The sequence below is a fragment of the Heptranchias perlo genome, chromosome 6 (genome assembly GCF_035084215.1).
Source record: "Heptranchias perlo isolate sHepPer1 chromosome 6, sHepPer1.hap1, whole genome shotgun sequence".
NCBI lineage: Eukaryota > Metazoa > Chordata > Chondrichthyes > Hexanchiformes > Hexanchidae > Heptranchias > Heptranchias perlo.
The window spans coordinates 99,474,207-99,500,379 of NC_090330.1; the positions used below are offsets into that span (position 1 = coordinate 99,474,207).

The following is a 26,173-nucleotide window of genomic DNA, read 5'->3' on the forward strand; positions in this document are numbered from 1 at the left end:
TGGGAGGGAGGGTAAAGTGCAAGTCTTAGTGAGTACAACCCACAAAAAACGGGTTGGGAAACGGTTCTGTAAATCCAGAAATCCACAAGCAAAGTTTGGAGACTTGTCAAACCTCTCAAACTTCTCAATTTTGCCTGAAACAGGGGAGCAACTGTGCCTGTTTTATATAGCTGTAAATGCCCAGTGTGCAGTAGTGACGTAAAAGTAGGAAATTCCTGGGCACAGTGCCACCAAATGAGCGGTGCTCCTATGCAAATGAGCCGTGCAGGCCTGGGGCATACGGATCATTAAAGCTGCCAAAAAGATTGTGGAAACTCGCATCTGGAACGTTAACAGTGAATGAGCGACGTAATGCGCTCAACCTGAGTTTCTTTAATCTTTTTTAATGCAATAATGATGTGAGTGCTGAAGATAGCAGTGAAATTCAAGACCTTTGTTTTCTATCCCCCAATATTCCCTTCTGACCTTTCTTCTCCTGAAGGTGGTGACAATATGCTTGGATGCGGTTCCATAGGTACTAGTGACCCTCTGATATCTCCTCATGTGTGTGTCTGGGCAATGAGTAATTGTGACCTGAAGATTGGTGACCACTTTGTGGGATTGACACCAGGAGATGAGTGACTGCTGTGTGGGATGCAGCCTTGGAGAGATTGGTGATCGTTACATTGTTCAGAAGTGAAACATGTTTTCTGTCCAGGAATGAGTTTGAGACTCTTCAGATTTATTTCACGTAGCCAACAAAGAGATGAGACTTTTATCCCTACAGCTTGAGATAACTTTTAATCCAGGTGCTTGAGGTGAAAGGACATTGTGGTAGCTCACTGAAACATTCAGTTCCCCTGAGATGTGAACCCTGACTGAGGTGTGAGATGACAGCATGAAAAGCAGCTTTTGCTTCTTATTGGTTCTCATAAGGTCGGCCTTTCAGATTCTTCTTGAGATCAGCCATGATCTAATTGAATGGTGGAACAGGCTCAAGGGGCTGAATGGCCTACTCCTGTGTTCCTAGTAGTATTAGGCAATTTACTGTATTTGTAAATTGTTGTATTAAGGTAGCACTGCTAATTTAAAAATGAAAGTGACTTGTGCTGGTGTATCAGCAGGTACCAGTATTCTTCCAATGGTGTCTTATTCAAGTTGCCATTCTTCATGTATGAGCCTGGGTCGTGAGTTTTAGCTGGCTAATCGACATCAGTGACTTTTTAAGAACAGTTTTTTCTTTCCTCTTTTATCTGCAAAATTAATTCCTTTCTCTCTTCATCTCCCAAAGGCATCAATTCTCTGATGTGGCACCATGCTGGTCACTCTCCACTACCTCACCAGAATGGCACTCCTCACTGTGAGCCTAGACCATGATTGATGGTTAGCCACTAAACCATAAGAGGCTTCATAACTGAACCGCAATCTGGCCTCATCTAATGGCCACACATGCATGTACATTTTAGTGGGGGCCATTAGCAATCATGAGTACGAACTCGGACCACTATGTCCCTGCAAGGATCAAAACAGACTGGGACAGATTGAATCTGCAATCTTCCAGGTGTACGGCCCAGCCATACAATGGCATTTTAACACAGTTTTTATTTCCATAGTGATGAGTGGGCTGTATGGAAATAATCATGTCAGGCTAAAAATTACTGCTAAGTGATGTTATCATTTGGATGCTTAACACCTCGAATTATATTACATCAAATTACATAGAAGCAGGCCATTCGACCCAACTGGTCCATGCTGGTGTTTATGCACCACACGAGCCTCCTCCCACCCTCCCTCCCATATTCTTCCCTGTACTATTTTAATGGAGGTTTTAACTCATTTAAAATAAACAGGTTAACGCTTCTATTAAAATAGCAGAGGGAGGAATTTGTTGTGACAGCAATAAGCATTCAGACAATAACACCACTTACAGTAAAGTCTAGACCATGGAATAGTTTTCTATCACATTGGTCGAGTACAGCCTCAAGTAAGCAAAAACCTTAAGTTGATAACAAGTTAAGTGTTGCTCAGTGGTTTCTTGAGAATTCTCGGAGGGCTGATTACCCCCATGATTACCTCCCCCCTCCATTTAACATCTGGGTCAACTCTGCAGAGGAGCCACTGGATTGCCCCTCCCACCACCCACCCCGATCGTGAGTTGCCATGAGTGCGAGTTCAACGTCGGCAGCGTGTTGATATTATGCAAATGAGGCCTGATGATGAAAATGGTTCGGGCCTCCCACTGGCCCCATGACTCCCCAAGGAGCCCATACCAGAACTATGCAGCCACCTGCAGCCAGCCCTAAGAACTATTTCCTGGACAGGGATTGCTTTCTCAGTGGCTGTCAAGGCAACCGCTTTTTATAGCACAAGGTCTTTCCAAGCAATAGCCTGAAAATACTGTTGGATTATCTGTAATTTCCTCCCAGGCCTTAATTTGGAGTGCAGGGGTGGTAATGGCAGTAATTTCGCCCCTGATAAGCTTGCCACCGCTGAGAGCGAGGAAAATTCGGAGCCGTGGTGTTTATAAAAAAAAACTGTAGTAATTTAAAAGGCCCCAGGTGTTTCTGCAGAGCAGCAGTGGCTAAAACGTCTGAAAGTGCAGCAGTCTCAGGGGCGTTGGCAGCTGAAAGGGTCCTCAGATTCTTGGACTCATCCATGGAGGTCCTTTTGACACAACTGAAAGCCAGAAAAACAAGACTGTTGGGTACTAGTGAGAATAAGGATCTGGGAATGGAAGAGAGGGAAAGTGCCATTTCTTCACGGAGGGTGGGGAAATGATTGCCCTTGCCAGCTACAACACTGGCATCTACCCGACAATGTGGAAAATTGCCCAGGTATGTCCTGTCCACAAAAAGCAGAGCAAATCCAGTCCGGCCAATTACCGCCCCATCACTCTACTCTCAATCATCAGCAAAGTGATGGAAGGTGTCGTCGACAGTGCTATCAAGCGGCATTTACTCACCAATAACCTGCTCACCGATGCTCAGTTTGGGTTCCACCAGGACCACTCGGCTCCAGACCTCATTACGGCCTTAGTCAAAAAAATGAACAAAAGAGCTGAATCCCAGAGGTGAGAATGACTGCCTTTGACACCAAGGCAGCATTTGACCGAGTGTGGCACCAAAGAGCTCTAGTAAAATTGAAGTCAATGGGAATCAGGGGGAAAACTCTCCAGTGGCTGGAGTGATACCTAGCACAAAGTAAGATGGTAGTGGTTGTTGGAGGCCAATCATCTCAGCCCCAGGACATTGCTGCAGGAGTTCCTCAGGGCAGTGTCATAGGCCCAATCATCTTCATCTGCTTCATCAATGACCTTCCCTCCATCATAAGGTTAGAAATGGGGATGTTCGCTGATGATTGCACAGTGTTCAGTTCCATTCGCAACCCCTGAAATAATGAAGCAGTCCATGCACGTATGCAGCAAGACCTGGACAACATCCAGGCTTGGGCTCATAAGTGGCAAGTAACATTCGTGCCAGACAAGTGCCAGGCAATGACCATCTCCAACAAGAGAGTGTCTAACCACCTCCCCTTGACATTCAACAGCATTACCATCACCGAAACGCCCACCATCAACATCCTGGGGGTCACCATTGACCAGAAACTGAACTGGACCAGCCATATAAATACTGTGGCTACAAGAGCAGGTCAGAGGCTGGGTATTCTGGGGCAAGTGACTCACCTCCTGACTCCCCAAAGCCTTTCCACCATCTACAAGGCACAAGTCAGGAGTGTGATGGAATACTCTCCACTTGCCTGGATGAGTGCAGCTCCAACAACACTCAAGAACCTCGACACCATCCAGGACAAAGCAGACCTCTTCATTGGCACCCCATCCACCACCCTAAACATTCACTCCCTTCACCACCGGCGCACTGTGGCTGCAGTGTGTACCAACCACAGGATGCACTGCAGCAACTCGCCAAGGCTTCTTCGACAGCACCTCCCAAACCCGTGACTTCTACCACCTAGAAGGAGAAGAGCAGCAGGTACATGGGAACAACACCACCTGCACATTCCCCTCCAAGTGACACACCATCCCGACTTGGAAATATATCGCCGTTCCTTCATCGTCGCTGGGTCAAAATCCTGGAACTCCCTTCCTAACAGCACTGTGGGAGAACCTTCACCACACGGACTGCAGTGGTTCAAGAAGGTGGCTCACCACCACCTTCTCATGCTGGCCTTGCCAGCGGTGCCCACATCCCATGAACGAATAAAAAAAAAGATTAGGGACCCAGATGTCAGGGCCTACATAACAACAACGACTACCCTTCAAATTAATTCATTGGCTGTGAAGTGCTTTGGGATGCCCCGAGGATGAGAAAAGCAATTATATAAATTGTAAGCTCTTCTAGTCAGCTAAAAGAAGAGCTTTATAAACAACATTGAAAACTGCAACACCATTCTGGGCATCACACTTTAGGTAGCATGTCAAGGACTCAGAGAAAGTGCAAAAGAGATTTATTAGAATGGTACCAGGGATGTGGAACTTCAGCTATGTTGTGAGACTAGAGAAGCTGGGATTGTTCTCCTTAGAGCAGAGAAGGTTAAGGGAAGGTTAAGGAATAGAGGTGTTCAAAATTATGAAGGGTTTCGATTGAGTAGATAGGGAAAAATTGTTTCCACTGACTGGAAGGTCGGTAACCAGAGGACACAGATTTAAATAATTGTCAAAAGAACCAGGGGGGAGAGGAGAATAATTTTTTTTACACAGTGAGTTGTTATGATCTGGAATGCACTGGCTGAAAGGACGGTGGAATCAGATTCAATAGTAACTTTCAGAAGAGAATTGGATATATACTTGAAAAGGAAAAATTTGCAAGCTATGAGGAATGAGCAGGGGAGTGGGACTAATTGGATAACTATGAGCCGGCACAGGCAAGGTGAGCTGAATGGCCTCCTTTTGTGCTGTAAGATAAGTGGAACTTAAAAATTTTGGCTTCACTAAAACACTCTTGTAATTCTAAGTGTTCATTATTTGACCTATGTTGCGCTACCTCATAAGAACAAAAATTTAGACATTTGTGTAATTGAGATGTGTTACAGCTTGGGTCTTTTCCAACCCCATTCTAGTATTCCCACATTTTCGATTCCATGAATCCTTTATCATCTAAAACTAGCATCTTTGTTCTTTGTTGTAAATGAATCTAACAATGAACCCTTAACTGCAGTAAATCACTCACTAGAGAATGCATGGAGTGCTCACCACATTCTCCTCAGAAGGAAAATAAGGTGCTACCAGGCCAATTTGTACAAGCTAAAACTCCTTATCCTTTTACAGATAAAAGGATATTATCAAAGCAAAATACATAGCAAGATATAAAATTACAGAATGTTACAGCACAGAAACAAGCAATTGGGCCCATTAATCTGCATAAATTTTTTCTCCACATGAACCACTTAGCCTAACCTCCCACTCTTGTTCACACCCCACCTGTTAATATTCCTCTTTTTCATGCAGCTATCTATTCCCCCTTTAAAAACAAAATTATGGGCTGTGCTTCAATAATGGTTTGTGGCAGACTATTCCATATTCTAACCATCCTTTGTGTGAAGATTTTTTTTCTGAGCTCCCCTTTAATTATTTGTCACAATCTTAAATTTATGCCCCCTTGTTATCATCTCACTGACCATTAGAAAGAATTTATCACTACCTACCTTATAATGACGTTTCATAATCTTAAAGCCCTTTATCAGGTCACCCCTTAACCTTCACAACTCTAATGAAAAAAGTCCTAACTTCTCAAGTCTGTCTTCATAACTGTAACCCACATCCCAGTACAATCACCAAGTTTATACAATATATGAGCTTGTCTGTTTTGAAAACAAGAAAATACAGATTTTAACCTCACCCACCCAATGGAAACCGGAGCGGGTGGGGATTTAAAATTGCCCTAGTTACTCACCCGTCCTAAAAACGCCAGGATTGACAGGTTCCGATTTTCACCTGCTCACCCAAGCAGGCAGCAAGGACAGCTGCCCAAAGTCGGCGGGGTCCTTTTTAACATCTCGATGACGTCATTGGGACCCAACTGTAATTTTTACCAGGCGGCCTGAGCAGGAAGCAGCAGTGAGTTTCCCGCCAGGCCAACCCAAGCAGCAAAAGAGGCCAGAAGAGGCCGACAAAAGTAAGTTGTTTAACTTTCCATGTGGAGCCAGGAGGAGCAGGAATGCTCCTCTGGACCTCACAAGAAAAGCTTAGGCCACCCTGCCACAATCTTGCTTCCCCTCCAGATCATGGGGACCACTGCAGGACGGCCCTCCACTTACCTCCTGTCGGCGAGCGGCCTCCTGCACCTTCCCGCCGACTTCCTTCCTTGAATGGGTGAGATTGGATGGCCGGTGCGATTTAAATGAGGTCTGGGAGTTAAAATAACCCGGGCCTCGTGTTTGGAGCAGCAGGTGAATTTCCAACTCATATCACTGCTCACCCACCCAAAACTGGCCCAGAGTTCAAATTTGAAATCTTTGTGGCTTTCTTCAGCGAATTTTTTACAACAGAAAGGTAAATTCACTAATTCCTCTGATTCACACTTATAGGAAGTGTGAATCAGAGAATTAGGGCTGCAATGTTGTAGCTCTAACTCCAACCTGCATACCCATCAAGCATGGCTTCCTGCTGGGAATGAGGAGTCCGGGAATTCTATAGTCAGTGGTGCCACTTTTATGTGAGATGGTCTCCTGTTATGCACTCCGCATAAAGGTTGAGAGAGAGAGAAAACTAAAGGCCCTGATACGTTCTATGGATGAAGGTGATTTTCTTTGATGTGAAAGCAGGCCCTTTGAAGATTTACCCTTAACAAATGCACATCACAATACATTACTGATTCAGTACGAGCCTCCTATCCTCCCAGTTGTACTTGCTTTTGAGACCTAATGAAAAAGTTATATTTTTGTTTGTTCCATCGACCCAGAGCAGATGCAAGAACCAAGTCCCATTACTGCTATTATCTGACATTTCAGTTGCAAATAATACCTTTGGCTGTCTGGCTGCTCATGAAAATATCCCTTCCCCTTCAAAGATATAATTTAGATACTTCTGGATGAAAGCTAACCACAACTGTGGAATAGACAAATCAAACAACAATTACCATCTCCCATGGCACTGCTTAAACCCTACCTTAAGAGCAGCAGAATTTTCAAATTTTATATATAAAATCCACACAGCCTTCGGAATGAAAATCTTATTTTTGGTTTCATTTTATGTTATAGGTTAGATTGGAGACAAACCTATTGTATTGATGGGAATTCTTTTGAATACATTGGGAATAGACAGGATATGAGGTATTGTTTTCAAAAGGCAAAATGTAACAGGATAGATAAAGAACAATACAACATTTTTCTGAAATATTTGAGGGAGCAAAAGCTCGATTGTGAGTTACAGTGAGTGAGCTGCAATAATACAATAAAACTATCAAACTATAAAGTACAATTATTCGATATCTACATAGATTAGCGGCTAACATAAAAGGGAACCCAAAAGTCTTTTATAAATATATAAATAGTAAAAGGGTAGTCAAAGGAAGCGTGGGACCGATTAGGGACAAAAAAGGAGATCATCTTGTGGAGGCAGAGGGCGTGGCTGAGGTACTAAACGAATACTTCACATTCGTCTTCACTAGAGAAGAGGATGTTGCCATCATAGCAGTAAAGGGGAAGGTAGTAGCAGTATTGGATAGGATAAAAATAGATAAAGAGGAGGTACTTAAAAGATTGTCAGTCCTCAAAGTAGGAAAGTCACCCAATCCAGATGGGATGCATCGTAGGTTACTGAAGGAAATAAGGGTGGAAATTGTAGGGGTTTTGGCCACAACCTTCTAATCCTCCTTAGATATGGGGACAGTGCTGGAGGACTGGAGGATTGCAAATGTTACACCTCTATTCAAAAAAGGGGGGAGGGATAAATCTGACAATTACAGGCCAGTCAGCCTAACGTCGGTGGTGGTGAAACTTTAAGAGACAATAATCCGGGACAAAATTAATTGGCACTTGAAAAAGTATTGGCTAATAAATGAAAGTCATCACGGATTTGTTAAAGGAAAATTGTGTTTGACTAACTTGATTGAGTTCTTTGATGAAGTAACTGAGAGGGTTGATGAGGGTAGTACGGTTGACGTTGTGAATATGGACTTTCAAAAGGCATTTGATAAAGTACCACATAATAGACTTGTTAGCAAAATTAAAGCCCATGGAATTAAAGGGACAGTGGCAGCATGGATACAAAATTGACTAGGGGACACAATGCAGAGAGTAGTGGTGAATGGTTGTTTTTCAGACTGGAGGGAAGTATACAGTGGTGTTACCCAGGCATCAGTGTTAGGACCACTGCTCTTTCTGAAATATATTAATGACTGGAACTTGGATATAGAGGGTATAATTTCTAAGTTTGCAGATGACACAAAACTCGGAAATGTAGTAAAGAATGTAAAGGATAATAACAGACTTCAGGAGGACAGAGACAGGCTGGTGAAATGGGCAGACACATGGCAGATGAAATTTAACGCAGAGAAGTGTGAAGTGATGCATTTTGGTAGGAATATTGAGGAGAGGCAATATAAACTAACTGGTAAAATTTTAAACAAGGTGCAGGAACAGACAGACCTGGGGGTGCACATGCTCAAATCTTTGATGGTGGCAGGACAAGTTGAGAAGGATGTTAAAAAAGCATATGGGATTCTGGGCTTTTTTAATAGAGGCATAAAGTACAAAAGCAAGGAAGTTATGCTAAAGAACTGTTTAGGCTTCAGCTGGAGTATTGTGCTCAGTTCTGGGCACCGCACTTTAGGAAGGTTGTCAAGGCCTTAGAGTGGGCGCAAAAGAGATTTACTAGAATGGTACCAGGGATGAGGGACTACAGTTATGTGGAGAGACTGGAGAAGCTGGGGTTGTTCTCCTTAGAACAGAGAAGGTTAAGGGGAGATATGATAGAGGTGTTCAAAATCATTAACGGTTTTGATAGAGTAAATAAGGAGAAACTGTTTCCAATGGCAGAAGGGTCAGTGACAAGAGGACACAGATTTAACATGATCGACAAAAGAGGCGACATGAGGAAACATTTTTTTACGCAGCGAGTTTTAATGATCTGGAATGCACTGCCTGAAAGGGTGGTGGAAGCAGGTTCAATAGTAACTTTCAAAAGGGAATTGGACAAACACTTGATGGGAAAAAAATTACAGGGCTATGGGGAAAAAGCAGGGCAATGGGACTAATTGTATAGCTCTTTCAAAGAGCCAGCACAAGCATGATGGGCTGAATGGCCTCCTCCTGTGTTGTACCTACTGTTATATAACAACAGTAAATTATTATGCAATATTCTTAATGACATATAATATCCTATAGCATAATCAAAGTCCAAATCCTCCGTAACATAAGGGTGTGGTGTTGAACAGGAGATGGTACTAAGTCTTTATTTTGCCATTGTAGATAAATGCCAATTGTTACTGTTTTGATGCTCCTAAAGTTAAATAATGCGCTTACATCAACATCATCCATTGATCTCATGGCCCGGCATATCCCTCACTCTACCATTATCAACAAACCAGGGGATCAACCCTGGTTCATTGAGGAGTATAGAAGAGCATGCCAGGAGCAGCACCAGGCGTACCTAAAAATGAGGTGCCAACCTGGTGAAGCTACAACTCAAGATTACATGCATGCTAAACAGCGGAAGAAACATGCTATAGACAGAGCTAAGTCATTCCACAACCAACGGATCAGATCAAAGCTCTGCAGTCCTGCCACATCCAGTCGTGAATGGTGGTGGACAATTAAACAACTAACGGGAGGAGGAGGCTCTGTAAACATCCCCATCCTCAATGATAGCAGAGTCCAGCACGTGAGTGCAAAAGACATGGCCGAAGTGTTTGCAACCATCTTCAGCCAGAAGTGCTGAGTGGATGATCCATCTCGGCCTCCTCCTGATATCCCCACCATCACGGAAGCCAGTCTTCAGCCAATTCGATATCAAGAAACAGCTGAGTGCACTGGATACAGCAAAGGCTATGGGCCCCGACAGCATCCCGGCTGTTGTGCTAAAGACTTGTGCTCCCGACTAGCTGCGCCTCTAGCCAAACTGTTCCAGTACAGCTACAACACTGGCATCCACCCGACAATGTGGAAAATTGCCCAGGTATGTCCTGTCCACAAAAAGCAGGACAAATCCAATCTGGCCAATTACCGCCCCATCAGCCTACTCTCAATCATCAGCAAAGTGATGGAAGGTGTCGTCGACAGTGCTATCAAGTGGCATCTACTCACCAATAACCTGCTCACTGATGCTCAGTTTGGATTCCGCCAGGACCACTCGGCTCCAGACCTCATTACAGCCTTGGTCCAAACATGGACGAAAGAGCTGAATTCCAGAGGTGAGGTGAGAGTGACTGCCCTTGACACCAAGGCAACATTTGACTGAGTGTGGCACCAAGGAGCCCGAGTAAAATTGAAGTCAATGTGAATCAGGGGGAAAACTCCCCAGTGGCTGGAGTCATACCTAGCACAAAGGAAGATGGTAGTGGATGTTGAAGGCCAATCATCTCTGCAGGAGTTCCTCAGGGCAGTGTCCTAGGCCCAACCATCTTCAGCTGCTTCATCAATGACCTTTCCTCCATCATAAGGTTAGAAATGGGAATGTTCGCTGATGATTGCACAATATTCAGTTGCATTCGCAACCCCTCAGATAATGAAGCAGTCCGTGCCTGCATGCAGCAAGACTTGGACAACATCCAGGCTTGGGCTGATAAGTGGCAAGTAACATTCGCGCCAGACAAGTGCCAGCCAATGACCATCTCCAACAAGAGAGAGTCTAACCACCTCCCCTTGACATTCAGTGGCATTACCATCGCCGAATCCCCCACCATCAACATCCTGGGGGTCACCATTGACTAGAAACTTACCTGCAGCAGCCACATAAATACTGTGGCTACAAGAACAGGTCAGAGGCTGGGTATTCTGGGGCAAGTGACTCACCTCCTGACTCCTCAAAGCCTTTCCACCATCTACAAGGCACAAGTCAGGAGTGTGATGGAATACTCTCCACTTGCCTGGATGAGTGCAGTTCCAACAACACTCAAGAAGCTCGACACCATCCAGGACAAAGCAGCCCACTTGATTGGCACCCCATCCACCACCCTAAACATTCACTCCCTTCACCATCGGTGCACTGTGGCTGCAGTGTGTACCATCCACAGGATGCACTGCAGCAACTCACCAAGGTTTCTTCGACAGCACCTCCCAAACCCGCGACCTCTACCACCTAGAAGGACAAGGGCAGCAGGCACATGGGAACAACACCACCTGCACGTTCCCCTCCAAGTCACACACCATCCCAACTTGGAAATATATCGCCGTTCCTTCATCGTTGCTGTGTCAAAATCCTGGAACTCCCTTCCTAACAGCACTGTGGGAGAACTTTCACCACACGGACTGCAGTGGTTCAAGAAGGCGGCTCACCACCACCTTCTCAAGGGCAATTAGGGATGGGCAATAAATGCTGGCCTCGCCAGCGACGCCCATACCCCATGAACGAATAAAAAAAAATCTTGGCATTTAAAAAATCTGGGTCATATTTCTCTCAATTTTTTTTTGCAATGAAGGGCAAGCTTAGTTATTGTTATAACTTAGAGCTTGACCGCCTGGAATCATCCTTGCTGCATCAAAGTCCTTTTTGAAGGTAAGTGCTCAAACTGCACAATGCATTTCAAATGTGGCCTCACCAAACATCTGTTTTGGCTTATTCGTCTCTTTATGTTGCATAAGCAGTGGCCAAATTTTCACTCTGGTCTTCATCTGACGGGAAAACTGCAACGGCTTCCCCGCTCAGGCTGACGTTAAAATCTCTAACGGGTCCTGCTGACCCCGATTAGCTTATGTGAATTAGCACCCCGCTGACTTTGGGTGGGCGGCTTAGCTGCTTGTCCTGAAATAGCCAATAAATCAAAAATGACGGGATCCAGACAGCTTAGCAGCAGGTAAATAATCTGGGGCATTTGAACTACCCACTTGCTCAATTTCTGCCAGGTGGGTAGGATTAAAATTCCCTGTAGATATTAGGCAGTAAAGATATATCCCTGGCCAGAGGGGACTGCTTACAGGAGCGACTGTTGATGCTAAATCTGAGAGGGAATCAAAATTTGTAATAGTTACAAAGCAGTTTTATCTTCACTAAGGATCACAGGTAAGATCTGCCACCATTTTCAGTTGCATTCATTGGTATTACCACTTTGGCATTGTATTTGGATTCAGCTTCATAAATGCCTCAATTGTGAACTTTAAAAACCTCAACTCAATTTGGAATTCTAAAGAAAATCAAATTATCAGTCCCAGAGTTGGATAAAAAAAGTAATATGCAACAATCTTCCTTGCCATTTTGCACAAACCTTTTATCTGCATTTATGGTTCCAAGATCCCCAGGCAACCGTGCCTGTATAATTACTACCAGTGATATTTAATTAGTCACTTCTTTTTTTCTTATGTCCAGGACATTGTTTCCAGTTTGTGTTTTTCTTTATCTGATGTATTTCAGGATTATGTTCGTGGACATATTTTTCAGTTATATGTAAACCATCTGTAGTTAATTAGGGTTTGAAAACAATGCTATGTGGCTGCTTTGAAACCTGTAATTTTGTCTGCAGCTTAATTTACTTCATCCATCTGCTTCAAAGCATTTTCTTCTACTTTCGTGCGTTCTCAGGTTTTTGTGAAATCTGCCCTGTTGTTTAAGCAAGTGTGGGTATTTCAGTTTATTTTAGTGTATGACTTTACTCCAAAGATGCAGTAAATCAATTTGTAATGTCCTTCATTCAAAGTGGGGGAAGGGGGAGAGTTGGTGTCTTTATAAAGAATCTTAAACACTATTTTGTCTATTGTTGGTTTTGATCCAGTCTTTAAGGACCATTTTCTTTGATTGAATGTCAGTCTATTTGGCTGTATTCTTGTTTTCATTTCTTCCTTCTAATTACCTTTAAACTCAAGAGTGTTGCTGTTCATATTTACCTTGATGTTCCCCCCGTTGTGTCCATTGTCCTATTTAGATAGTTGATATTTTTGTGATTTGAGCTTTTTCTTCCTTTTTGTTTGCCTGTGGTACTTTTTTATCCTATCTATTTGTAATGGGTTTTTGGTCACCTGTTGTTATAGTCAAATTAAGGATATGGTTTAATGAGCCCAGTGTGGGGCAGCAGAGTTAAGCTTGTGCTAGTAGATTTGTTTTTGCCAAATAACTCTTAAAGAGATCATATTTTAACCTCACAATTTAGGTTTTTAGTGATTAAATTCTTTTGCCAGGTTTAGTCCAATGTTTGAAGAATATCTGAGAGTATACATGATGTGGAGATGCCGGTGATGGACTAGGGTGGACAAATGTAAGGAATCTTACAACACCAGGTTATAGTCCAACAGTTTTATTTGAAAATCACAAGCTTTCGGAGGCTTTCTCCTTCGTCAGGTGAGTGTGGAATTCCTTGAAGGAATAGTCAAGGAATTCCTTGACTATATATGCGGTAACCTTCAAGGAATTCCACACTCACCTGACGAAGGAGAAAGCCTCCGAAAGCTTGTGATTTTCAAATAAAACTGTTGGACTATAACCTGGTGTTGTAAGATTCCTTACATGAGAGTATACAGATAGAGAGACTAATGCACACCTAGGCCTCCTGTGTCACACCTCAGGCATGACATGTGCAAAGAATGTGTCACACTTGAACTTGATTGGTTCAAATGCTGTGACCATGCACCAGCAGAGAAAAATCATAATTGAGGAGGATGGCAAGATACCAATAATCAAGTAGCAAATGTGAAGTAAACTATCGATCGCTACCATACACATACATGTAGCCTCCAGTTTCACTCCTCCTGGATATGGGATATTCAGCCCCTGAGTAATTTTAATGTTTATCCTTTTAGATAGAGCCATTATTACCAGTGAGGCAAATCAGGTAGCTGCCTGGGTAACTTTTTCTGTTCTGTGTTATGGGGCACTGAAAGCTAAGAAAATGCAGGGAGGACCAAAATGTAGTAACAAAGATTGAATGCAACGTTATTACATGTGTAAAATAAAGATAATTATAAAATGAACTTGCTAACTATTGCAGCATTGAGAATAAAATACCAAAAACTGTGGACAGCCATATTTATTGTGAGCAGGGCAGTCATGTTTGCCTCAGTAAAAAATTGACTTCGGCTAAGGCCCTGCCTTAAGTTTAATAAATCAGCTCCACACCAGGTACAGTTGCACTGTAATTGTGGAGCACACCACCAGCAATATAAAGCCACTTCTTTCAGGCAGTTTCGTATTCAATGCCAAACTGGTCGTCTCTGACAAATTCTGAAAATGACACGCAATTGTGAGGTATAAATGGTTGTGCCACACTGATGCTTAATATGTTTTTTTTCAAAAAATATACTTTATTCATAAAATTTGCAGCAATACATACAATACAGTTGTCATATCTCATTCCAAACATACACAATACAGATTATACAATTTTCAGGTTACATCAAGTGCAGTTCAATGAACACATTGTACATAATTACAGTTCATGACACTCTGGGTGCATCATTGCATTACACTCAATATAGATGATTGATTACAGGTACATTACAGGTACATTACACTTCATTACATCAATTTGAATTTTACATTCTGCCTGAGGGGGGTTTTTCCCTGATTTCAGCCCCTCGGTATACAGTGGCGGGAAGGCTCTAAATGGTTGCCTTTCCCCACAGAGCCTTTGCGGCGGCCGCACCCATCCTCAGTGCATCCCTGAGCATGTAGTCCTGGACTGATGCTTAATATGTTATGATGTGGCGATGCCGGTGATGGACTGGGGTTGACAATTGTAAACAATTTTACAACACCAAGTTATAGTCCAACAAATTTATTTTAAATTAAATTCCACAAGCTTTCGGAGGCTTCCTCCTTCGTCGGGCGGATGGTGGAAATATGTTGTAAGACTGTAGCATTTCTTTCATCTGAGAGTCCGTTTCACTCTATGTTTGTATAGAAGTTTTGTATCCAATACACAGCTGTATGTGTTATACCTCGTGTCACACCTCAGGCATGACATTTGCCACGCAAAGAACGCATCACACTTGAACTTGATTGGTTCAAATGCTGTGTTCATGCAGCAGCAAAAAAAAATCACAATGGAGGCGATTGGCAAGATACCAATAAGCAAATAGTAAATGGAAAGTAAAACCACCAATCAGAATTGGCCAATCAACAAACAGCTACCAAAACAAGGAGCAGAATGGAAACTAATGAAATTTCTGCCATTTCTTTTTGAGAATGCTACTGGCTGCCACTTTTGTTTCTCATTAAGATGAACTCAGCGCTGGGAGTAACTTTTGTGAGATAATAAAAATAAAAATTGATAGAAGAATGCTTTTTGTGTATTTGCAATGTCTCCAGCATTGCCTGTCTGAAGCTTGTGCCTCTCTGAGAAGCAAAATACTTGAGCTCATGGGGCCTCCCAGGGCTGTGCACTCAGCTGAACAAAAAGGTTCAACAAAGTAACACCGCAAACAGTAGGCTATTGTATATTATACTCCTATGCAAGAAGAAATATAGAAGGAACTGTAAGACAAAATATTAATGTTTAAAGCCGTGTTTAAAGTTAAAAGAAAAGCTTTTGATTAAAACAGAGAGACATAACTTGGATTGTGTGCTTTAGTTTGTAATACAGGTCAGTAAATGTAGATGCTTACAATATATTATAATATCTATTGCCTTTAGTTTCCTAAGAAAATGCCTATTTTCCAAACAGTCTGTGGATTTGATATTTGAGCTAGCAATATAACTCTGGCCTTGATGATGCCACCATTGTGGCTAAATAAAAGTACTTGGTTTAATGTATAGAGAGACATGCCTATGTATTAAAGGAAGATAAGAAGATAATGAAAGAACTACAGAACCACAATACACATGTGAAAGCCAGAAAGCTTGGATCTATATTGAAAAGTAGGAGTACTTTCTCCCCACCCACATGACACCTGCACAGTTTTATTTACTTATGCAACTGTGAGGGGAAACAAATGTATTTTATTTATTTATTTATTTATTTTCCAGGAACCAATCAAAAACAGCTACTTCATTGTGTCTGAACAAATTTAATTTCACTGGAGATTTGTTCCTTTCCCCCGATCCAACAGTGTAACCTCCAGCTCACTGTGGGTAGTATCAAAGGAAATCTGATAAAATATACGTGTTTTTAAACATTAAGGTAGATTTTATAACTTCACACATCCAAGGACCCACATACCTGGAGCCTGAAATCTATCTTTACATCTCTCTCAGCAAACTGAAACTTTCCTCAGCCTATATAATGATGCAGTAACTCCAGATGGCAGTATCAGAGTCATTCTGATATAACTAATGAAACTGCCTTTAAATATACAACAGACTACACTTAGTAACTAAGGCATTGTTTTTATTTTATAATAAATTTTATATTGTGCTTTCATAGATTTGTCAATGCTGAATGGAAGATAGTCCCTGCTTTAAAGTGTCCAGCATTATATATGATGAAAATGTGGATAATGATTATTTAGACATCGCATCTAATACATTGAGGTGTGCATCTGTACTTTAGTAATGTGACACTATAATATATAAGTTGAAAAATGATGCAGTACAATATTAATCTAATTTTTTATATAAGAAATGATCTAAACCAAAATTTTCAATCGTCATGGAAGTGGATATTTAAAGAAATTATGCTTTTTGAAATATGTGCTCAGGTCACCTCCATAATGACTAAAAAGAACAGGACATACTGCTGGTTTGAATAACTCATGTATGTTGTACTTGCTGTTAATTGCAGCATCTTGATCAACCGTGAGTTCCTAGCTCATAGCTTCTGAATGCATCGTGTCCTAATCACTACCTTTCACAAAGCATGTATCTAACTACATCGCAATCTGATAAAGTTTTCATTGAGTGTGTATATTGTGCCAGAAAATAAAACAAAATAAAGGGAATCAGAGGCTTATGTCCCTTTAAGATCAATCAAACCATGCCCATGGTATAACATCAGTTAGATAACATCTTGCTGTGAAGGTTTCCCAGTGGTATGATGATAATCAGCCATATCCCACAAATACCACTCCACAAACCACACTAGTTCTATATTCTTCAGACTGAACTGTGTTACAGATTAATAATTAGATCAAAACTATACAACCACACTGCTCCAATTTATACTTCTTCAGAGTCATTCAGAAAATTATGTTTTTGCCCTGATTTGGAGGCACCTTTCTCTTTAAATTAATAAGCGAGAAACCCCATTTCATTCTCCATTAGTCAATGTCAGTTGAGTGGATCTGGAGAAAGAATTTACAGAAGATGATGAGGGCAATGAAGGAAGCAAGTTATAAACCATGTCCATTGTTTTGCACACACCATGTTGTGTGTCATTTCCTAGAGAAACACATGTAAGTCTGTGGATTCTTGCTGGGAAGAACATAAAAAGTATGTGATGTTGCTGCTACTCCAAGCTCTGTCTCCCAGGTCAATTCCTCTAGGTGGCATTGCAGGTATGTTTACATTTTATATTTATTTTTCGCTTCTCGTTCCTCCTGATAAGTTATTTTAATTTAAATTTGTCAATTTTCTTTCAATTCATTATCCTGCTGCCAGCTCTATCAATGTTGGGCTTCTTCCTTTCCCACCTGTGCACCTTCTAGACGCTTACCTGCCCCAACCCTAATGCTCCACTGTCCTACTCTGGCCACAGACTTCAGGCCTCAGGCCTCAAGCCACCAGACCACTCTCCATTCCTAATAGTGAACTTTGCTCACTGTCCTGTCCTGTCCCCAACCCAGTCATACAGTCCTGGTCAGACCCTGGCTGCCTACACACCCTCCCCTTTGGCAAAGCTCCACAGCACTCACTCTCAGTGCACTCCATCCCCATTCTGGACCTAGTTCTTAGCCAGTTTTCAGACATTGAGTTGGGAAACCAACTCTTTTTATTTGGTGGGGGGGGGGGGCGGGGGGGGAGGAGAGAGGAGGTGATGGGATATGGATGTGAAATAGGGGAGGGGATAGGAAGGTCAGGGGCTCAAGACGGTGTGAGGGGAAGGGAGGAGATAGGAAATGCTCAGCCGGGGAGGATACATGGGCTGAGGGGGTGAACGGATGGTGGGAAGGCATAAGGAAGGCAATGGCAATAAGGAGATAGTGGAAAGGGGAAGAAGTAGAGAAGGAAACGAGATGTGGGGCTGTGGGAGCAAATGTCATTTAATGGAGCTGGAGCATCTCCATATTTGTGTTCCTTTCCATTGCCATTTCCTTCATGGTCCTCTCCGTTGCTGCCCTTTTTGTGGGAACCCTATGCGTTCCTTCCCACTGCGGCCCTTCCCGATGTGGCCCTCTGCGCATTCCTTTCCTCTGCCACACCGAACCTTGGCCAAATTCTGGCCCCCACCTGCGAACTGTGCCTGCAGTGCTGATCAGATTCCTCCCCCCACCACCCCACCATCCACAACCCATAAACTGGCCTGCAGCCCTGCCAGGATCCCTTCCCATCCCGGACCTGCCAACTTCAGTCCAAACTTGTTCTGCAATCAGTACCCTAAAGCAAACCCACAATCTTCTCCAGATCACGCCCCCTATCCATGAATTACCAGCCTAAGGTCCTGGCCGGATTCATTCCGTGATTGGCGTTCCACACCTGCAAGAGGAAAATACAGCCTCGGGCCTAGTTAGCCTTCACTGCTGCTTTCTGCCCCAACGTTTAACCCGAATCTATTCCTCACCCACTTCAGGCTTTATCAATGCAACTGACCTCCCTTTTATGCTAACATAAAAGGGAATCCAAATGTCTTCTTTAGGCATATAAATAGCAAACGGGCAGTAAGAGGAGGGGTGGGGCCGATTAGGGACCAAAAAGGAGATCTTTGCATGGAGGCAGAGGGCATGGCTGAGCTACTAAATGAGTCTTTACCAAGGAAGAAGATGCTGCCAAAGTCACAGTAAAAGAGGAGGTAGTTGAGATACTGGATGGGCTAAAAATTGATAAAGAGGAGGTACTAGAAAGGCTGTCCGTACTTAAAGTAGATAAGTCACTTGGACCTGATGGGATGCATCCTAGGTTGCTGAGGTAAGTAAGGGTGGAAATTGCAGAGGCTCTGGCCATAATCTTCCAACCCTCCTTAGATATGGGGGTGGTGCCAGAGGACTGGAGAATTGCAAATCTTACACCCTTGTTCAAAAAAAGGTGCAAGGATAAACCCGGCAACTACAGGCCAGTCAATTTAAGCTCAGTGGTGGGGAAGCTTTTAGAAACGATAGTCCAGGACAGAATTAATAGTCACTTGGACAAGTGTGGATTAATAAAGGAAAGCTAGCACGGATTTGTTAAAGGCAAATCATGTTTAACTAACTGGATAGAGTTTTTTGATGAGGTAACAGAGAGGGTTTTATGAGGGCAATGCAGTTGATGTTGTGTAGATGGACTTTCAAAAGGCGCTTGATAAAGTGCCAAATAATAGGCTTGTTAGTAAAATTGAAGCCCGTGGAATAAAAGCAGCAGTGGCAGCATGGATATGAAATTAGCTAAGTGACAGGAAACAGAGAATAGTGGTGAACAGTTGCTTTTCAAACTGGAGGAAGGTATACAGTGGTGTTCCCCAGGGGTCGGTACTAGGACCTCTGCTTTTTTTGATATATTAATGACTTGGACTTGCGTGTAAAGGGCACAATTTCCAAATTTGCAGATGACACAAAACTTGGAAGTGTAGTAAACAGTGAGGAGGATAGTGGTAGACTTCAAGAGTACATAGACAGGCTGGTGGAATGGGCGGACACATGGCAGATGAAATTTAAAGCAGAGAAGTGCAAAGTGATACAATTTAGCAGGAAGAACAACGAGAGGCAATATAAACTAAATGGTACAATTCTAAAGGGGGTGCAGGAACAAAGAGACCTGGGGGTATATGTGCACAAATCTTTGAAGGTGGCAGAACAGTTGAGAAAGCAGTTAAAAAAGCATACGGAATTCTGGGCTTTATAGATAGAGGCATAGAGTACAAAAGCAAGGAAGTTATGTTGAACCTTTCTAAAACACTGGTTCAGCCACAACTGGAGTGTTGTGTCCAATTCTGGGCACTGCACTTTAGGAAGGATGTGAAGGCCTTAGAGATGATGCAAAAAAGACGTGCTAGAATGGTTCCAGGGATGAGGGACTTCAGTTACATGGATAGACTGGAGAAGCTGGGGTTGTTCTCTTTAGAGCAGAGAAGGTTGAGAGGAGATTTGATAGAAGTGTTGAAAATCATGAAGGGTTTAGATAAAGTAAATAAAGAGAAACTATTCCCATTGGCGGAAGGGTCAAGAACCAGAGGACACAGATTTAAGGTAATTGGCAAAAGAACCAAAGGCGACATGAGGAAAAACTTTTTTATACAGCGAGTGGTTAGGATCTGGAATGCGCTGCCTGAAAGGGTGGTGGAAGCAAATTCAATCATGGCTTTCGAAAAGGAATTGGATAAATACTTTAAGGGAAAAAAATTGCAGGGCCACAGGGAAATAGTGGGGGAATGGGACTAATTGGATTGTTCTTACAAAGAGCCAGCCTGGGCTCGATAGGTCGAATGGCCTCCTTCTGCGCTGTAACCATTCTATGATTCTATGTTTCGACCAGCCACAGCCACAGCCATCACTTGCCACTCCCACATATTTCATATATTCCCAAAGGATTGCACCTCTCAACAGCTCCAAGATCAGTGCTGTCAATCTTCTTACTTGCACGGCAGTCAGCACACATTCAACGTTCTCTGGACAGGCTTCTGTTTTGTCTGCAACACATCTTTCAGATTCAAAGTGATGCATTTGATGAAGTGATGATAATTGCTCCAGCATGACTGTTATGTGAGCGTGACTTCTCTCTCCCAATTATCAATTGCATCTGCCGCTCACATATATCACTTTCAAAACCGACCGTCTTTAAACTATCCACACAAAGCATTGTTGGATTTTCCAATCATATTATTTCATTTACTCCATTTTACTAGTTCCTACCTTGCTAACTTTTCTAATTCAGTAAGTTACTCACTAAAATAGTAACTAGATTTAACTTTCTCATTACATTTCAGCATTGATTTAATCAGCCAGTTTTTTTCAAGCATGTATATCTTTTAAATTCCTAAAAAGCTCAGACCCTGTGTTGTATAAACTAACATGTGTGACATGTCACTGCAACATAGTTCCTTGACTTCCTGTGGGATGAGATGATTGGATTGCATGCCAATAGAACAACAGTTAGTTTTACAATTATTTTAAAGGTGTCCTGATAGAGAAAAAAATAACTCTAGCACTGCGTTGACGTCACGGCGAAAATGTCAATGTTTAAATCTCCACGTTACAGATAACTAAGTGAATCGATATCTTACTGGTTGCCTATCATGGTCACACCATCGGCACAAGCACTCATGTGCTTTTCCAGCACTACCCTAGATATTACAGCCACTAAACTACTTGGGTGGTGAACTAGAATTGTAACTTGAATTTCTAATTAACCAGTAAAGCATAGTTCAGAATAATGATATCATGCTTGGAACATCTGTTCGAACTGGAAGCCGCAAGGACATACTTTATGGCCCTGCTTTATTTATTTTTCTATTGCTAGGTGGTGCATCTCCCTCCAATGCCTAAGGATAGTGCCTTGAGAATGAATAAATTCTGGTCAAAAAGCATAGATTAAAAAGAACTTCTATTTGTACGCTGCCTTTAATGTCCTCAAAATGTTCCAAAGCACTTCAGAGCCAATTACTTTTTGTTTAAGCGTAGTCATTGTTGTTATGTTAACGCAGCAGCCAATTTGCACACAGCAAAGCCCCACAAACAGCAACGAGATAAATAATCAGTTCATCTGTTTTGATGGTGTTGGTTGAGGGATAAATGTTGGCCAAGACAACTCTCCTGCTCTTCTTTAAATAGTGCCATTTGATCTTTTGCGTCCACCCACATAGGCAGACAGGGTCTCGATTTAATGCCTCATCCGTCTACTGCAACTTCAGTAGAAGATCTGTGGAAACCCGGGAAATTGGTATAAACATTTGTGCCATTATTCTGGGCATTCCGCGGCTCTTTCGCTGCAATCATGGCAGATAAATGGGAGAACTCCTGAGGAAATTCACTCCCTCTTGTTTCAATGGTTGGAAAATCCTGCGGGGTCCAGTGATTTCCACATCTGAATGAAGCTCTGAGCCAGTAACATGAATTCATTAAATCTACCCTTAAAAGCTGTAAAGGAAAGACTTTATTGTTGGTATTCTGGAAGGTTGAGCCTAAATGGGCTGAAAGCTCATGATCCAGTTCCTGATTCAGGAACATATCGTTATTTTAAAATCATTCACTACTTCAAATTTATATTCTTTCACTCTTTGATGAATCAGGAATTCATCCAGTTCCCTATTGAATGCTTGAACTGACCCAGGCCATTTTAACTGCCCACCTGCCTGGTTTCCCTCCCTTAGCTTAAATTTGTGATATTTTTAAACCTTCCTCTGCTGAAAGCATTACTTTAGGTTGAATGTAATCACCACTGAGTACATTTTGCTTTTGCATATTTACTGTGCTCTGTTTCCTTTCCAACGTACCTATATATTTTTTTGCAACTTTCAGTTTTTCCATCTGTTGGTTAAGATTCTTTACTGGGCTAATAGATGCCTATGGTTAAAAATTATGCACTGTAGGCTGACATTCCAGGGCTGCGCTGTTGGAGGTGCCGTCTTTCAGATGCGACATTAAGCCGAGGCACCGTTCAGCCTCTCAAGTGAACATAAAAGAACACATGGCACTAGTCAAAGAAAAGCAGGGGAGTTTTCCCCAGTGTCCTGGCCAATGTTTATCCCTCAATCAGCATCAATAAAATAAATGCTCTGGTCATCTATCTCATTGTTGTTTTTGGGACCTTGCTGTGCACAAATTGGCAGCCGTGGTTCCCTACGATATAACACTTTAGAAGGACTTCATTGGCTGTGAAGAGCTTTTGGACGTCTTGAGGTTCTAATATGTTCTCCTTGTGGAAGATTTGTTTTGATTCACATGCACGTCAAATCTTGTCTGGTCTAGACAAATAATTCTATGCTTAACCTACTGCTGACATAGTTCACAAAACATTGAGTTCACTGTTCTCAATATCAGCAGAGCAAACTTGTCTGATGGCAAAATTAACAGGCTAAAACAATGGTGATCTGTCACCATTTAATTGTACTCTGGAGAGTGTTTTATTACAGTACTGTTTAAAAAAAAAATAAAAACATGAAGTGACTCAAATATTTCTATGCAAAATTCAATCACACAATAATAGGGTGAGGTGCCAACTGTGTTGCGGGTATATTTTCCTCTGTCCACTAGTTGTAGCAAACACATAAACGAATACAGTGGTATTCCTCACTTTATACGCCCATAAATGGAAGAAAATATTTATATTAAAGCTTCATGATGCTGTCATCTACTATCTACTCAGATCGAACATCTTTTTTGAAATTGTTAGAACAAAAAGCCAAAGAATACTTTCCAAAGGCATTTTGTTACCCAATAAAATGTTGTTTTAAAAGTTCCCAGGCTTGTAAGCAAAACATGCAAGAAGATTAGAAATCACGTCAAATTGTTGCGTACCCAGTCGCAAATCCCATGACTAATGTTTTAACTTAAGTTAAAACTAAGAAAAAAAGACATTGCCAAAATTTGTGTTGAAGCAGACAGTGTTAGCTGTTGCACAGACTTGGCCCACCATCCACCTCAGTGAAGTTTAGCAATGTTTATCATAACACAATTGTTCCAGTTGCATCAGAGACAGCGCCATGCTGAATCTCCACACCGCTGTACATTGTCCTTTTAACCACTCATTTTTATCTTACAATTGCAATTATCTTGCAATTAAACAATACATATTATTTTATTTTTAATAGGGTGACTTTTCAGAATTTTTTGAAAATTGTTGACTGCTGTTGCTTCTGCAGAACCAACTGTATTACAAATCAGATTTACAGCACCATAAAAAGGATATTGAACTCCCGATGAGCATTGTTTATAGCACATTTATGCATCTATTCAGCTAAAATTTCTGCCTTATTTTAATAAAATCATTAACATTGCTAAGCGGAAGTTCAACCCCAGTATCATTACATAAAGTAAGAAATAGACAGTCGATGAAATCCGTCTCTTGGATTTTCGACATAATTTAGGGATCAGTCTGCAATTAATACATATAGGTACCATTATTATGTCAAATAAATCCAGCTGAAGACAATAGCTTCGGTCTTCCCATTGTTTAAGTGTAGGAAATTGCGGCTCATCCAGGACTGGATGTTGGACAAGCAGACAATGGAGGGGTCGAGCAAGGTTATGGAGAGGGAGAGCATACATGTGGAACCAGATGCCCTGTCTTCAGATGATGTCACCGAGGGGCAGCATGTAGATAAGGAAGAGGGTGGGGCCCAGAATAGATCCTCGGGGGACTCCAGAGATAATTGTATGTGCGGACAAGAGAAGCCATGACTGAAGATGATCTGGCTACGATTGGATGGGTAAGGATGGAATCAAATGATGGCAGTCCCACTCAGCTGGACAATGGAGGCGAGGAGTTGAAGGAGGATGGTGTGTTCGACCCTGTCAAAGGCTGCAGACAGAACATAAGAACATAAGAACATAAGAAATTGGAGCAGGAGTAGGCCAATCGGCCCCTCGAGCCTGCTCCGCCATTCAATAAGATCATGGCTGATCTGATCCCAACCACAAATCTAAAGAACACAAGAAGTCGGAGCAGGACCCGGCCACATAGCCCCTGGGCCCTCTCCGCCACCCACAGGGCATTGACCGATCCGAACTCAGCTTCATGTCCAATTTCCTGCCCGCTCCCCATAACCCCTAATTCCCTTTACTTCTAGGAAACTGTCTATTTCTGTTTTAAATTTATCTAATGATGTAGCTTCCACAGCTTCCTGGGGCAGCATATTCCACAGACCGACCACCCTCTGAGTGAAGAAGTTTCTCCTCATCTCAGTTTTGAAAGAGCAGCCCCTTATTCTAAGATTATGCCCCCTAGTTCTAGTTTCAGGTCGAGAAGGACAAGAAAGGATAATGTACCATGGTCACAAACACCGAGGATTTCATTTTTAACTTTGATTAGGATCCTTTCAGCGCTGTGGCAGAGCTGGAAACTGGATTGCAAAGATTCAAATATGGAGTTATGGGAAAGATGGGCATGGATTTGGGAGGCAACAACACAAGGGGGTCAATTTTCAGATGGCCAAGCAGGTGTGCTCGTGGTGGGTGGGCTGCTAAATTGGGGGTTCCCGGGGCTGGTCCAGAGCCTGGCTCCAACCTGCCCACTTCCAGGTTCCCCAATGACGTGCTTAGATGCGCGCGCAGCCCCCGCATGCGGGACTCCCACCGGCAATTAAAGCCAGCGGGATCCCCCTTAAACCAATTAATTACATAGTTCAGGTCATTTGCAGACGTGATTGGGAGGATATTTTAGGAGGGGTGGGATTTTCATGTCAATTGAGCGTGTTTCCCGTACTGGGGAAACACTCCCAGTTGAAACAGACGTGTTACAGCCACCAGCCTGTGGGAGCTGCAAAGGTCCATTTGACAGGTGGTGGGGGGGGAGACACTCACTCATTGCAGGAAGCCACTCTGTCACTTTGGACAAAGTTTGACCTCCACCACCCTCCTCTTAACACTAAAATTCACCAACTTGGAACCTCGACCCCGGTGTGCAGACACATTTACCTACCTTGCGGACCCCCTCAAACGTACATCTTCTGGATGGGGGCCGCCATAGCTGCAGTCATGACCTCATCAGAGGACGAACAGCATCACCAGCCTCGTTGTCCATGCCGTCCACCTCTGACATGTGGAGCCCCACAACACGGTACTGTGACATATCCACCTGCACCGCAGGAGGGAGGGCAACTGCAGAGAGAGATGCATCGCAGAAGGCACTACCCTCGCCACAGGGTCTACAGACCGAAGCTCAGCTTCCTGGACCTCTCTGAGGAGCAGTGCACAAGGAGGCTCAGAGTCACTTGACATGTAGTCGTGGACATCTGCAGCCTCCTTGATGCTGAGCTGCTCCCGGCTGGCCCGAGCACCATCTTCTTACCTGTCGCTGTCAAAGTCACCACTGCCCTCAACAACTTCTCCTCCGGATCCTTCCAGGGTGCCACCGGGGACATCGCCGGCG

General features: G+C 42.8%; 1 long non-coding RNA gene across 2 annotated transcripts in view; it reads left to right on the forward strand.

Moving 5' to 3' along the window:
- LOC137322582 (uncharacterized) overlaps window positions 1-26,173 on the forward strand; it is a 103,505-nt gene that overhangs the window by 54,996 nt on the left and 22,336 nt on the right. The window contains exon 1 of one of the 2 annotated variants that reach the window (XR_010963191.1): window positions 17,425-17,511. The exons of the other annotated variant lie outside the window; for it this stretch is intronic. This is a non-coding gene — a long non-coding RNA (uncharacterized lncRNA). Of the gene's footprint in view, window positions 1-17,424; window positions 17,512-26,173 lie in introns of those variants that run through there. 2 annotated transcript variants of the gene reach the window in all.